We start from the raw sequence: 14,695 nt of genomic DNA, 5'->3' as shown, positions 1-14,695 counted from the left end.
CTCAGGGTAGTGTCCTAGGCCCAGCCATCTTCAGCTGCTTCATCAATGATCAATCCATCATAAGGTCAGAAACGGGGATGTTCGCTGATGATTACACAATGTTCAGCACCATTTGCGACTCCTCAGATACTGAAGCAGTCCATGTCCAAATGCAGCAAGACCAGGACAATATTCAGTCTTGGGCTGACAAGTGGCAAGTAATATTCGCGCCCCACACAAGTGCTAGGCAATGACCATCTCCAACAAGAGAGAATCTAACCATCGCCCCTTGACGTTCAATGGCATTACCATCACTGAATCCCCCACTATCAACATCCTGGGTGTTACCATTGACCAGAAACTGAACTGGACTACCTATATAAATACTGTGGCTACAAGAGCAGATCAGAGGCTGGGAATCCTATGGTGAGTAACTCACCTCCTGATTCCCCAAAGCCTGTCCACCTTCTAAAAGACACAAATCAGGAGTGTGATGGAATACTGTCCATTTGCCTGGATGAGTGCAGCTCCAACAACACTCAAGAAGTTTGACACCATCCCAGACAAAGCAGCCCACTTGATTGGCACCACATCCACAAAGATTCACTCCTTCCACCACTGATGCACTGTAGCAGCAGTGTGCACTATCTACACGATGCACTGCAGGAATTCATCAAGGCTTCGTAGACAGCACCTTCCAAACCCATGACTGCTGCTATCTAGAAGGACAAGGGCAGCAGACACATGGGAACACCACCACCTGGAAGTTCCCCTCCAAGCCAATCACCGCCCTGACTTGGAAATATATCACTGTTCCTTCACTGTCGCTGGGTCAAAATCCTAGATCTCCTTCCCTAACAGCACTGTGGGTGTACCTACGCCACATGGACTGCAGCGGTTCAAGAGGGGAGCTCACCATTTTCTCAAGGGCAATTAGGGGTGGGCAATAAATACTGGACTAACCAGCGAAGCCCACATCCAATGAATGAATATTTAAAAAACATCCTAAAGTAATGGGATGATGTCCTCTAGCTCCTCAAGACTTATCACACTTCCACTCACCTTCAGATTTTCATTTCTTCCCAATCCCCTGAGATAGCTTGGGTGTCCATAAAGTGAAAATTTACTGAACTTCTTATGAGTGTCTGTCATGTTATTAACAGTGATACAATACCTTGGGCTTATTTACTGCCTAAGACACAAGGCACCAATCGTTTATAAGGGATGGGGGGGGTAAACACGTTGTGAGTTCATTTATTAAGACTAGTCACATGAGAACATTTATACATTGGTATAAAGCTTGAAGACATCAGAGTTTTGTGTGTGCACTGCTCAAAGTAAAAGTGAAACTAAGGGCAAATCATCCACTCCCATTTGCGATGGCATCATGGTGGGCATGAGTGGAAAATATCAGATCACAAAAATCAGTTTCACATCGTTGTAAAACCAGTTTGCAATCGTCTGCTTCACCTGTCAATGGCAGCCGCGTTTCCTGCCCCTGCATGTTGGGAACCTAATTTCAACACTTTAGCATCTCATTTTCAGCCCTGCTCGCTGGAATCAACCACCCCCACCCCCCCACCCCCCCACCCCTCCCCCCGCCACACTAGAACATTCGGGCACGTCAATGTGTTTCACAATTGTACATAAATGATGTGTACCCAGCGGGCTGCACTCTGCTCAGGACTTTGAGGTTCATTTCCCTAGCTGGCTTCGGGCAGCACTCGTGGTCATCAGTGCCAGGCTTCGCAGGCAGCACCACATCACTTTTAGTGGGGGCTCACAGGCAGGTCTCTACCTACCAGACCAGCCGTAAGGTGGGGGTGGCTTTTCAATGGCTTTAGAGCTTGGGGAAGGGGAGGAGCTTGGGGAAGGGGGAAAAGTGGCCTCAGGCAAGAGAAGAGGCTGCAGGGTGAGGGCTGTACTGGGGGAGGGGGATATCCCAGGGTCTGCGTGGGGCACATGTTGATCTGTGCAAATGGTCTCAAGATGGTGAGTGCTGAGGTGGCAGTCTCCAGAGGAGATAAGGCCAGATGGAGATGTGAGGGTATGTGTGAGAGAGTGAATGGTGATGTCCCTTGAGCTGGCAGTGAGTGAGATGCCAGTGAATGTGTGATGACCTTGTGAGTGTGTGAGTTTAGATTGATGACATGGTTGCCTTACCCTGGTGGCACAGGTGAGATCATTCATTCTCTTTCTGCACTGGATGGCCAACCTCTTCTGTGAAGCGTTGGCACTGACCACCATTGCTGCCACCTCCAAAGCTGGAGTGGTGAGATTGCTGGACCTCCTGCGGCCAGAGTGGGGGTAGATGAAATTACAGTGGGCCTCCAAAAGGCATTCCAGTGACAGGTCACTGAACTCTTCTTGGCTGTCAGGGCCATGTCTTCACTGGAGCAGTCCTGGGCTGCAAGCATTGAGAACTGTGTGCACGGCTGCAGTTTGGATATGGCACCCAGAGTGAGGAAACGGTGAGCTAGCAGCGTGACGGGTGATTCACAGGCCTCCCGCCAGAAAAACAGCGCGCTTCCTGTGGCTGCATAACTAATGAGGCGGGAAGCAGACAATATGGCGCAAAAACCCGCCATTGCGGCCGGTGGGTAAAACATCATTCTTCACACCCACTATTGCGCTTAGAGCAATTCTGCAATGATTCCGCCATAAGACTGGACCACATGACACATATCCTCCAAAGGCACATTGCAACAGTGTCCACTGGCAGGATTTTCAGCTCCTGCCCAGGGTTTTATGGTCCTCGACGAAAATCAATGGACTTTTGGCTGCCTCTCCAAGTTTTCTATTTCTGCCTGCGATGGTTTCTGGAAAATCCCAGCCCATGTTCAACACAGGTTTATTCTGGACTTTGTAAGCAATGGCTTCAAATTTCAGAACATCTCTTCCCAGGATTACTGGCTGAGCGAGGCCTGAAGCTACCTCTGCAGTAATGACCTCACTTTTTCCATCACATTCTAAAGTCACTCTGGTAGTGCGGTAATGACACACATCCCCGGGCACATGTCAACCCTTATACTGGACCCGTGAAGTAACTGGGAAAGTCAGACCAGCTACCAAACTGGAAAGTTCACAGACCGACCAGAATCAGTCAGCGCAATGACCTCTTTATCATTTATCTTTATGGGTTTTAAAAATAAAGTGGGCAGCCTGCACATGGCTTAGTTTGCTTGAGGCCCAAATAATCCTCCTCAGAGACTGGATTCTAGTTTTGTAGACTACAGTCCATAGTTTCCAATGTTAGTATGTCATCTTGTAATATGCCCTCATCCATCGCAACACCACTACCTTAGCAACCTATCAACATTTTGAACTTTGATCAAAAACGCTGTAGATACACTTCATAGCTTTCTGCTGCACTTCAGCAGCCTCCTTGCCCTGTATAGTTTTACCGGAATTTCTCCAGGCGAGGAAGGCCTGTCACTTTAGCCACAAGCCAGCTATTCCACCACTAGATATCTGTGGCAGCCATCAACTCCTGGACCTGCGCATGCTTTCCTCATCCAACCCATCTTCTAACATTTAGGGTAGAGTTCAGCTGAACCGATCCATGACAACTAGCTCCACCATCTTCACCAGTTTATTTGGCTCATCCTGCGCCCCCCCAGCCATTCCTGGCATATCAGTGCAGGAGGCTTCTCCACTTCATAGGCTGACACTTGAGACTCGCCATGGGAGTTCCTGCAGGAATTCCCCCTTCAGCAACTGATAGTTAGCTGCATCCATCAACTCCAGGTCAAAGTTTGCCTTTTGGGTGTCTTACCAAGAAGTAGGAGACACAATCCCTGACCATTGTTCTTTCCACCATTCTTCTGACTCTGCACATCATGTTTCTCCTGTGGGAGAGACTAGAGCTAAGGGACATGGTTTAAGAGTAAGGGTCTCCCATTTAAGGCAGAGATGAGAAGATTTTTTTCTTCTCAGACGGCCATGAATCTTTGGAACTGTCCTCCCCAAAGAGCGCTGGAGGCAGGGTCAATGAATATTTTTAAGGCAGGGGTAGATTAGTTCTTCACTAACAAGGGAGCCAAAGGTTATCAGGGGTAGGCGGAATATGGAGTTGAGGCTACAGTCAGATCACCCATGGTCTTATTGAATGGCGGAGTAGGCTCAAGGGGCCCAATGGCCTACTCCTGTTCCTAATTCATATGTTCTTATTTGACAGAAGGTTAACGTGCACAGTGACGATTTGCTGAACCAATCTAGGCCAGGTTGTAGGTCTGTCATCTTAGGCTCTCCTAACACCAGTCTCTGCATCAAATTTTGGATCTCAACCTCCAGTTCCTTCCATTCATCGTGATGACCCAATTTCTTTTTTGCCAGAATTCCAGAACCTTGTTAGTCCACTCCTGTTTTTTGTTAATTCTGTCATAGGATGGGGGCATCACAAGACAATGCCCATCCCTAGTTGCCCTAGAAAGTGTAGCAGTTTGAGTGGCTTGCTAAGTCAAAGGTCAACCACGTTCCTGTGAGCCAGGAGTCACATGTAGGAGGTCTTTTTGAATTCTTTGCCTGAAGGCAGGTGCTTGGCTCTTATTCACCAATCCATGGCAAAGCGCAGACATATTTTTACTACGGGTGGGGTGATGAGGCAGGGTCCAAGTCTACCTCAGCCAGAACAAGTGTCGCATTATGTTCTGTTGGTATTAATCGGATCCACGTACTCGCTGTCTCACCCACATCAGACCACGTAAAGATGGCAAATCCTTCTCAAAAAGGGACGTTTGTGAACCAGAAAAGCTTTTGCAACAAAGATATTCCATGATCACCATAACTGAGATTCACTATTGATTCCAGCTTTATTAATTGAATTTATTAATTAAATTTCACTGGTCACCATGGTGGAATTTGAACACATTGTCCTAGAGCATTTGCCTGGGTTTCTGGATTAATAGTCCAGTGACATTGCCATGACACCACCACCCCCCTGCTAATGCTAATGTGGTCTATCTGGATGCTCTCAGAATTTCCTCCATGATAGTGAGACTTTGGCCAGAATTTTCCAGCACCCGCCCACGCAGGTTTCCCTGTGGTGGGGCCGGCGAGCCATTGAAATCTCCGATCACATCGGCTGGACCAGAAGATCCCGCCAGTGTGAGGGGCTGGAAAAATCCGGCCTTAAGCATTCACAGAGCAAAAGAATCCCCTTTCTGACATAAGACCATGAGACGTAGGAGCAGAAGTAGGCCATTCGACCCATCAAGCCTACACCGCCATTCTGTGAGATCATGGCTGATTTTATAATCCTCAATTCCACTTTCCTGCCTTTTCTCCATAACCCTTGATTCCCTTACTGATTAAAAATCTGTCTATCTCAGCCTTGAATATACTTAACGACCCAACCTCCATAGCCTCTGCGGTAAAGAATTCCACAGGTTAACTACCCTCTGAGAGAAGACATTCCTCCTCACCTCTGTCTTAAATGGGCGACCCCTTACTCTGAGATTATGCCCTCTGGTCCTAGACTCTCCCACAAGAGGAAACAACCTCTCAGCATCTACCCTGTCAAGCCCCCTAAATATCTTATGTGTTTCAATAAGGTTGCCTCTCATTCTTCTAAACTCCAATGAGTACAGGCCCAACCTACTCAACCTCTCCTCATAAGAAAATCCCTCCATCCCCGGGATCAACCTAGTGAACCTTCTCTGGACTGCCTCCAATACCAGTATATCTTTCCCTAGATAAGGGAACCAAAACTGTTCACAGTATTCTAGGTGTGGTCTAACTAGTGCCTTGTATAGTTTTAGCAAGACTTCCCTATTTTTATGCTCCATTCCCTTTGAAATAAAGGCCAACATTCCATTTGCTTCCCCTGTTACCTGCCAAACTTGTATGCTAGCTTTTTGGGATTCATGCACGAGGACCCCAAATCCCTCTGTGCTGCAGCTTTCTGCAGTCTTTCTCCATTTAAGTAATATTCACCTCCCCTATTTTTCCTGCCAAAATGCATAACCTCACATTTTCCCACATTATATTCCATCTGCCAAGTTTTTGCCCACTCACTTAACCTGTCTATATCCCTTTGTGGACTCCTTATGTCATCCTCGCTACTTGCCTTCCCACCTATTTTTGTGTCATTCGCAAACTTGGCGTTAGTCAATTCACTTCCCTCAGCTAAGTCATTAATATATATTGTAAATAATGGTGGCCCCAGCACTGATTCCTGTGGCACTCCACTAGTTACAGGTTGCCATCCTGATAATGTCCCCCTTATCCCAACTCTCTGTCTTCTATTAATTAGCTAATCCCCTATCCATGCCAATGTACTACCCACAACACCGTGGGCTCTTATCTTATTAAGTTGCCTTATGCTTGGTACCTTATCGAATGTCTTTTGGAAATCCAAATATATTACATCTACTGGTTCCCTTTTATCTAACCTGCTTGTTACCTCCTCAAAGAATTCTAATAAATTTGTCAGGCATGATTTCCCCTTCATGAAACCATGCTGATTCTGCTTTATTATATTATGCATTTCCAAATGCTCTGCTATTACATCCTTTATAATAGACTCCAACATTTTCCCAATGACAGATGTTAAGCTAACTGGCCTATAGTTACCCGTTTTTTGTCTCCTCCCTTTTTGAATAAGGGTGGTTTTCCAATCTTCGGGGTCTTTTCCAGAATCTAAGGATTCTTGGAAGATTACTACCAGTGTATCCGCTTTTTGTGTAGCTACTTCCTTTAATATCCTAGAATGCAACCCATCAGGTCCAGGGGACTTATTGGCCTTTAACCCCATTAGTTTCCCTGGTACTTTTTCTCTGGTGATAGCTCTTGTATTTATTTCCTCCTCCACTTTTGCCCCTTGATTATTGAGTATTTTTGGAATGCTATTAGTGTCTTCTACCGTGTAGACTGATGCAAAATATTTATTCAACTCCTCTGACATTTCCTGGTTCCCCATTATTATTTCCCCAGCCTCATTCCCTAAGGGGCCGATGTTCACTTTGGCCGCTCTCTCCCTTTTTATATATTTAAAGAAGCTCTAAGTGTCTGTTTTTAAATTACTTGCTAGTTTACCCTCAAAGTTTATTTTCTCCCTCTTTACTATTTCAGTCATCTTCTGTTGATTTTTAAAGCTTTCCCAATCCTCTGGCTTACCACTAATCTTTGCCACATTGTATGTTTCTTTTCTTTCAATTTGATGCTCCTTTAACTTCCTTGGCTAGCCATGGTTGGTTTATCCCCTTCCTAGAACCCTTCTTTCTCACTGGGATATATTTTTGTTGTGAGTCATGAACTATTTTCTTCAATGTCTGCCATTGTTCAGCAACTGTCTTTCCTGCTAAACTGCTTTCCCAGCCCACCCCAGCCAACTCTGCCCATTTCTTTTGTAATTACCCTTATTTAAGTTTAGCACAGTTGTTTCTGACCCAAGTTTCTCCCTCTCAAACTGAATGCTAATCCTACCATGTTGTAGCCACTGTTTCCTATGGGATCTTTTGCTCTGAGATCATTTATTAAACCAGCCTCATTATACTTTACCAGATACAAAATTGCCTGATCCCTGGTTGGACCCACAACATATTGTTCTAGGAAACTGTCCTGGATACACTCTATGAATCCTTGCTCGTGGCTAGCTCTGCCAGTTTGATTTTCCCAAACTACATGAAGATTAAAGTTAATGTCCTGCCTTTTTTACATGCCCTCATTATTTCCTATTTATTCTCTGTCCTACAGTATAGCTACTGTTAGTGGACCCAAAAACTACTCCCACCAGTGTCTTCTTCCCCTTGTTATTTCTTACCTCCACCCATATGGATTCTACATCTTCCGATCCAAGCTCATGTCTTGCTATTGTACTTATTTGATCTCGTACTAACAGAGCTACCCCACCACCCTTTCCTTCCTGCCTGTCATTTCAAAAAGTCATTGACCCCTGAATATTTAGTTCCCAGTTTTGATCTCCTTGTAACCACATCTTCATAATGGCTATAAGATCAGACCCATTAACCTCTATTTTGTCCTTAATTCATTTATTTTGTTTCGAATACTGCGTGTGTTTAAGTAAAGAGCCATTAATTAGCAAGCTGAAGCAGGCTGAGGATCTAGTGGTCAATTAGACAGGTTAAATCTTAAACCAAGTGAGATTTATTCACCATCCGTTGCGTCTTTTAAATACTGCAACAAACATCTACACCCTGTCTGCAACAGAACCATTTCCCTGCTATTTATTCTTGCAGGCTATGGATCGTTCCTGGCTAAAGGCAACCAAGGTCAATATTTTCTTAAAATTTGACTTCCTTTTATCTAACTTCTTAAAGTGCTATCCCTATCTTGGATAAAGAGATCTCAACCTCCAATGGCTCACATTTGGCCACCCTTTCAACATGTCGCAGGGAGATTTAATAGCAATGTTTAGAATTATAAAGGATTTTGACATGTTAAATAGGTAGAAACTGTTTCCACTAGCAGCTGGGTTGGACACAGATTTAAGAGAATGTGTTACAAATGGAAGATGAAGTTTTCTCTTACTCCATAAGCTGTTATGATCTGGAGGGCAATGCCTGTAAAGGTGGTGGAAGCAGATGCAATAATAACTTTCAAAAGGGAATTGGATAAGTACTCAAGGGAGGGAAAAACATGCAGGCCTGTGGGGAAAAAGCAAGAGAGTGGGAATACTTGAATAACTCTTTAAAAGAGATTGCACAGGTACGATGGAGCGAATGGTCTTCTTCTGAGCTGTATTGTTCTACTATCCTAAACTGCAGCTTGGAGTGAGTTGTTCGTGGGAGAATGGAACATAACAATTCCGTAGAATCTCTGCACAATCCTGCTCCTTAAAGCACACACAGCTAGTGAAGTTGAATAAGTCCTGGCACAAATCATTCAACATGCCTTCCAATTTCAAGTGATGGGTAATTGTAAGGCTCAAACACATCATTTTCTCGTTGTGAGCTGTGAATTCAGCTGTACACATTGATTTAGTGCAATTTAGAACTCAACCATTTCAACAGCTACTGCCTAATGAGCAGGAATTTCTCATATGGATGTCTTAACATTTATTTTTGTGTGATGAGTTATCTTCTATTTGTAAGTACTGTAATAACTTAAATGGAACCAGTTTTGGTGCGCAAGCTGCACTGTAATTGAATGTCTAGTATTTAATAGATCCAGCTATTTAACAGAATAAAAAAAATCTTACAGCAGTGTACACTCCTTGTTAACTTTTGCAATTATAAATTTCCATTTCCGCAATTATAATGAAAGTGTAAATGTGTAATGCTATAATTACACACTTCTACTAGTGGCGGCATTGTCGTGCCTACCCTGGCAAAGGGTGTAATTACAGTGTGACTGCTTTACATTAGCAATCCATTATTAATGCAGACGTGGGAATTTTAAATGGAAATATAAGAATAGAATGCATGACTTTAAAATGGGGACTTCTTTATTTGTTCATAGATATGGGCATCACTAGCAATGCCAGCATTTACTCCCCAGCCTAGTTGCCTTTGAAAAGGTCTTCTTCTTGAACTGTTGTAGCCTGTGTGGTGAAGGTACTCCCATGGACTGAATTACAACTGCATGCTTTGGTCCAGTCACCTGCTTCCAAACCCAAGTCACCTGAAGTCTACACTTTTTGTTATTTATTTCTGGCCACTGGCAATGCCGCATTGATTATGCATCCCTGGTCACCTTGAGGATGTGGTGGGGAACCTCCTTAAAATGTTGCAGTCCTTGCATTAGTGACGCTCCAGTGATCATATTGGGGTCAGCCTTCTCAGACTTTAACCCAGAGATGATGAAGGAACAGCGATTATATATCTAAGTCACTATGCTGTTCGACTTGGAGATAATGATGATGTTTCTAAAATATTACTGCTCTTGTCTTTCTGATTGATTGCTGTTGAAATAACACTTTTGAGTTACTGCAGTGCATCTTGTAAATTGTTCATACTGTAAACAAAGTATTCCAATGATGGAGGGAGTGGGTGTCTAGTTCAATGGCAGAGCCCTGTCCCTAATGGTGTTGAGCTACGTGAGTGTTGTTGCATTTGCACCCATCCAGGCAACTAGTGAGTGTTACAGCACAGCCCTCACTCGAGCCTTGTAGATAGTGCAGGGGTTTTGAGAGGTCTGGAGGCCAGGCACTTCCAGAGGTTGCAGAGTATCCAACCCCTGCCTTATTCTGGTAGCCACAATGTTGATGTGGCTAGCCTAGGTAAATCGCAGGAAATTTGTGACTCCCACAAGATGTTGATGGTGAGGGCCTTAATGATGCAATACTGTTAAAGGTCAGGGGGGATGGTTAGACCTTGTCGGAGATAGTTATTGCCTGGTATTTCTTTGCCTAGGTGTAGATAAACTTGACGCTATCTGGTTAAATATGGAACTATTAATAGAACATTAACATTGCTTGGTTGTTCACCGTCATTCTCGACTGATGAGGTAGAGCTACAGAGCTTTGCCCTGATCCAAAGGTTGTAAGGATTGCTTAGCACTGTCTATAGCCTGCTACTGCTTGTATTTACCTGGTGCAGGTAGCCTTCTGCCTCATTCTAAGGCATGGCAAGCCTCCACCCTCTGGGTCATAACTGGGGAAGGACAGATTGTCTATTCCTTATAGAACCCATCTGATTTTATACTGTCGTTTGCAGACCTCCACTGCCAGAATAACCCCACTTCCTGCCCAAGGCACTGATGCCATAAATCTACGCTGCGGCAACGTTCACATGAAGATCGAGAAGTGATTTAAGTTAGTTGAAGATGGGGTGCCTAGATCCTAACAACATATCAGCCCAAAATGTTAAACCTCTTTTATCTTTCCAGAATCTGTTGGGCCATCTACATATTTGCTGTATTTTCTGTTTTCTTTTATTTTTGATGCCAATGCTTGCAGGTTTCCTTTTAACCATTTTCATTTGTCATAACTAAAGCTGGCTCCATGCATTAGATCAGTAGATCATTACATTCTGGAATGCTGGTTAATAATGCACTTACTGACCTTCCAAAACCCTATTGATCCAGGATTTGTCCTCCTGGATTGGAAAATTGCTAATGTCACTCCATTACTTTAAAAGGGTAGGAAAGATAAGCAAGGAAATTATAGGTTTATTAGTCTTAACGTCTGTTGTGGGGAAGTTATTAGAACCTTGCACTTGAACAAATGTGATCAGATCGGAGTGAGCCAGCATGTGTTTACAATGGGTAAGTCATGTCTAACAAACCTAGTTGAATTTTTTGAGGAGGTAACTAATAGGACAGATAATGGAATGCTCATGGATTTTATTTATATGGGTTTCCAGAAGGCATTCAATCAGGCATCCACAAAACAGACTGTTAATAAATATGAGTGCATGGGCTTGGAGGCAACCAGTTGGCATAGATAGTGAATTAGTTTGGAGATAACAGATAGGGAGTAGGGGTAATGGAGACTCAAACTATCAGGGTGAGACTGATGATGTCCCCCAGGAATTTGTAATGAAGCCTCAGCTTATCATTATATTTATAGGTGACTTAGCTGAAAGAATACTGAAGCATTTATGCAAGTTTGCTGATGACACTAAGGTGGTGGCTCAGTAGGTAGTACAGTTGGGAGCACAAAGTTGCAAAGTGATATTGATCGATTAATTGAGTGGATAAAACTGTAGCAGATGGAGTTCAATGAGGGCCAGCTTGATGTCATTCACTTCGGACCTATGGATGATAGGTCAAAGTATTTTCTAAGTGGTGTTTCTCACGTGTCGGTGCAGACTCGATGGGCCGAAGGGCCTCTTCTGCACTGTGTGATTCTGTGAGAAGCTAAGAACTCTGGAGAAGCAGAGAAATTTTGGGGTCCAAATACAAAGAAAAGCTCTAAAAGATAGGCAACAAACATAAGTTAAAAGGTTAATGGAATATTGGTCTTTAACACAAGAGCACTGGAGCATAAAGGATTGAGGATTAAGTTAGAGTCATATAAAGCTCTGCTAAGACCCAATTTAGAGTTCAGCTTTCAGTTCTGGGCACTGCACCTCAGAAAGAATATCTAGTCCTTAGAGGGGGCACAGCACAATTTCACCAAATGATACCTGAGCTAAAAGGATTATTTTATAAGGAGGGGTTGCACAGATGAGGCTTTTATTTCCTTGCATATAGAATGCCCAGGGGTGATGTAACAGAGATCTGAAAGATTATGAAAGAATGTTAAGGTAGATAGAAATGATTTCTTGAGATGCAGAAGCTCAGAACAGGACAGCATAACCTTAAAATTAGAGCCTAGGCCAGGAGTGATCTCAAGAAACACTTCTTTTAGAAAGAGTAATAAAAATCTGAAACTCTGGCCGGGATTTTCCGGCCCCACCTGTTACCAGGGTCTTCCGGTCCCACCAAAAGTCAATGGATTTTTGGCAGGGTCCCACCAGGGCTAGGGCAGAACATCCCAGCCTCTCTCCTTTAAAGACCTGTTGGCATTGGGCCAATTGAAGTTATACGACTGAGATTGGTAGATTTTTGTTAGACAAGGGTTTTAATAGCTACAGAACCTAAGCCAGTGGATGGCGTTAAGATACAGATGAACCATGATTTAACTGAATGGGGGAACAGGCTCAAAGGGCTGAATGGCCAACTCCTCTTTTGATGTTCCTGTAAAGACACACTTATGTGTTCAGAATTAGGCTTACTGGTTCAGTGATTAGCTTTGATAAATCATAACCAACAGCCTAGTACATGTTTTGTCAATTGTTGGCACTTTGGATTGTGCACAAAAGATTGAAGTAGAGGTTAGTTTGTTTGTGTGTGTAAGTTTAGCAAATTATCACTTCCCTGTTCCTCAGATAGAAATTAAAACTGAATTAGATCAATGTGATCTTGCATTACACAGGAGTGCTGCATTTTTCCTATGTCAGATTTTTTTATATATATCAGAGATGAAAGGAATACATGACTAATGGAGGCGTGTCAAATCACAATCCTTTCTCCTCTGAGCCATGTCTTTGAATCAAAACAACCGGTGATATAAGGATACTGCGCACATTAAAATTCATAAATGAACTGAGTGTGGACATCTAAATGCTGTTTCAACTGTGCACAAATCGACAGCATGAATCAGCCCACGTACAGAATGCCAACTGGCATTTCAGAATATAAACCTTGCAATGCCTGTTGCTGATCTTAGTGGGCCAATACTTCACATGTTTACATCCTATTAGTTTCTATTTATATTTTAGCAGACGCATTTGCCAATTCAAAACAATAAATGGATGAAGGGCTGCTGATAGATTTTTGAGCCATTTCTAACCATCTTACCCTAGATTTTTGCTTCCCTCAAATCTTGGGTGAATTATAGAACTGTGTCCTGGCTTCCCATATCTTCAGAAGTATCTATCTTTGCTTGAGATTTAAATAAGGCATTGGTAAAGCAAACCCTTTCTGATAATTGATTTTAATTAACAAATTTAACTCAGGCCTCCGTAAGCTATTGTTCCAGTCTCCAGGGGACCATGTTTTAGATTTAAATATCAAATTAATTTATTTTTTTACTGAAAATAGACAAGCTCTTGAGTAACAGTTTTAAAATTCATGTTCACAGTTACCTTCATTCCACCTAATCCACCAAATAGACCAAAATACTATGTATTTTAAAATTCAACTATTTTTTCTTTATTCACGGGATGTGGGCTTCGCTAGCTGGGCCAGTATTTATTGCCCATCCTTAGTTGCCCTTGTAGGTATGCCACCTCCATATAGGATTTAACAAATCTTTAATGACCAAATGTTGATTCATCAGGTTCCTACTGTAAAAATTAAGCTAACTCTAAAAATTAAGCTCTTTGCAAATGACTTTCAAATATACCCTCCCTTGAAAGGAATCTCTGACTGGAATTCCGTCCCTGAGTCTCTCCACCTCTCCACCTTCACCTCTGTTTCAGTTCTTTGACCAAGCTATTGGCCACCTCTGCTAATATCTCCATCTTTGTCTTGACATCTGATTTTCTCTGATTATGCCCCTGTGGAGTGCCTTGGAATTTTTTACTGCGTTAGCGGTGCTATATAAATGATGATACTTCCTTGAGATTTCAAATTGCCTTTTTCCATTGGATTTCTCACCTGCCCCCCAACCCCGACCCCCACCCCGCCCACCTCCCCAACCGCCCCCCCCCCCCCCCCCCCGCCCCCGACTCCGGGGCCACACGGCATCCCCCCACCCCACCTCTCAGATTTCCAAGCGCCCCATTTCCCACCTCATGGAGAATCAGTTCATTTGTACATCCTGAACATCTGAACTTTGAACATCTCAGCTCTCATATTTAAAAGGAACTGCCAATCATGTGCCAACTCAACCCATCGCACAGCACTGCTCAAGTGCAAGTTGGTCCTCTCCTTGGCCTAATGAATTGTGCAGCATTGTATTAGGTTACACTTGGTACAGGAATCTGCATTATAGTGGTTTATTTTTAAAAACACTGCTTATGTCACCTTACAGATTTAAAGGGACATCCACAAAACCAAAAGCAGACCAAGTAATATATTTATATCACAACCGCATTAAACTAGTGCACAAAGCAATGTTGTACAAGCCTATGAAGTGTTCACAACATTCATTGCTAGTTAAGTACTATATGGAGGTGGTTTAAGAACCTTAAGTGGTTGAATTTTGTTTAATAAAGAAGGAAACCAAATGTGCATTTATATATCACCATTCACAACCTCAGGTGCCCCCAAAGTGCTTTGCAGCAAATAAAATGCTGTTGTCATGGAGGAAACACGGCAGCTAATT

General features: G+C 43.2%; 1 protein-coding gene across 1 annotated transcript in view; it reads left to right on the top strand.

Annotated features, from left to right (window-relative positions):
- Positions 1 to 14,695, top strand: part of LOC144689499 (metabotropic glutamate receptor 1-like) — a 296,148-nt gene that overhangs the window by 34,099 nt on the left and 247,354 nt on the right. The window lies entirely within an intron of this gene.

This window comes from Cetorhinus maximus, chromosome 14, assembly GCF_964194155.1.
Source record: "Cetorhinus maximus chromosome 14, sCetMax3.hap1.1, whole genome shotgun sequence".
NCBI lineage: Eukaryota > Metazoa > Chordata > Chondrichthyes > Lamniformes > Cetorhinidae > Cetorhinus > Cetorhinus maximus.
The sequence above is the reverse complement of the archived record's forward strand: the minus strand, read 5'-3'. Positions and strand labels throughout refer to the sequence as shown.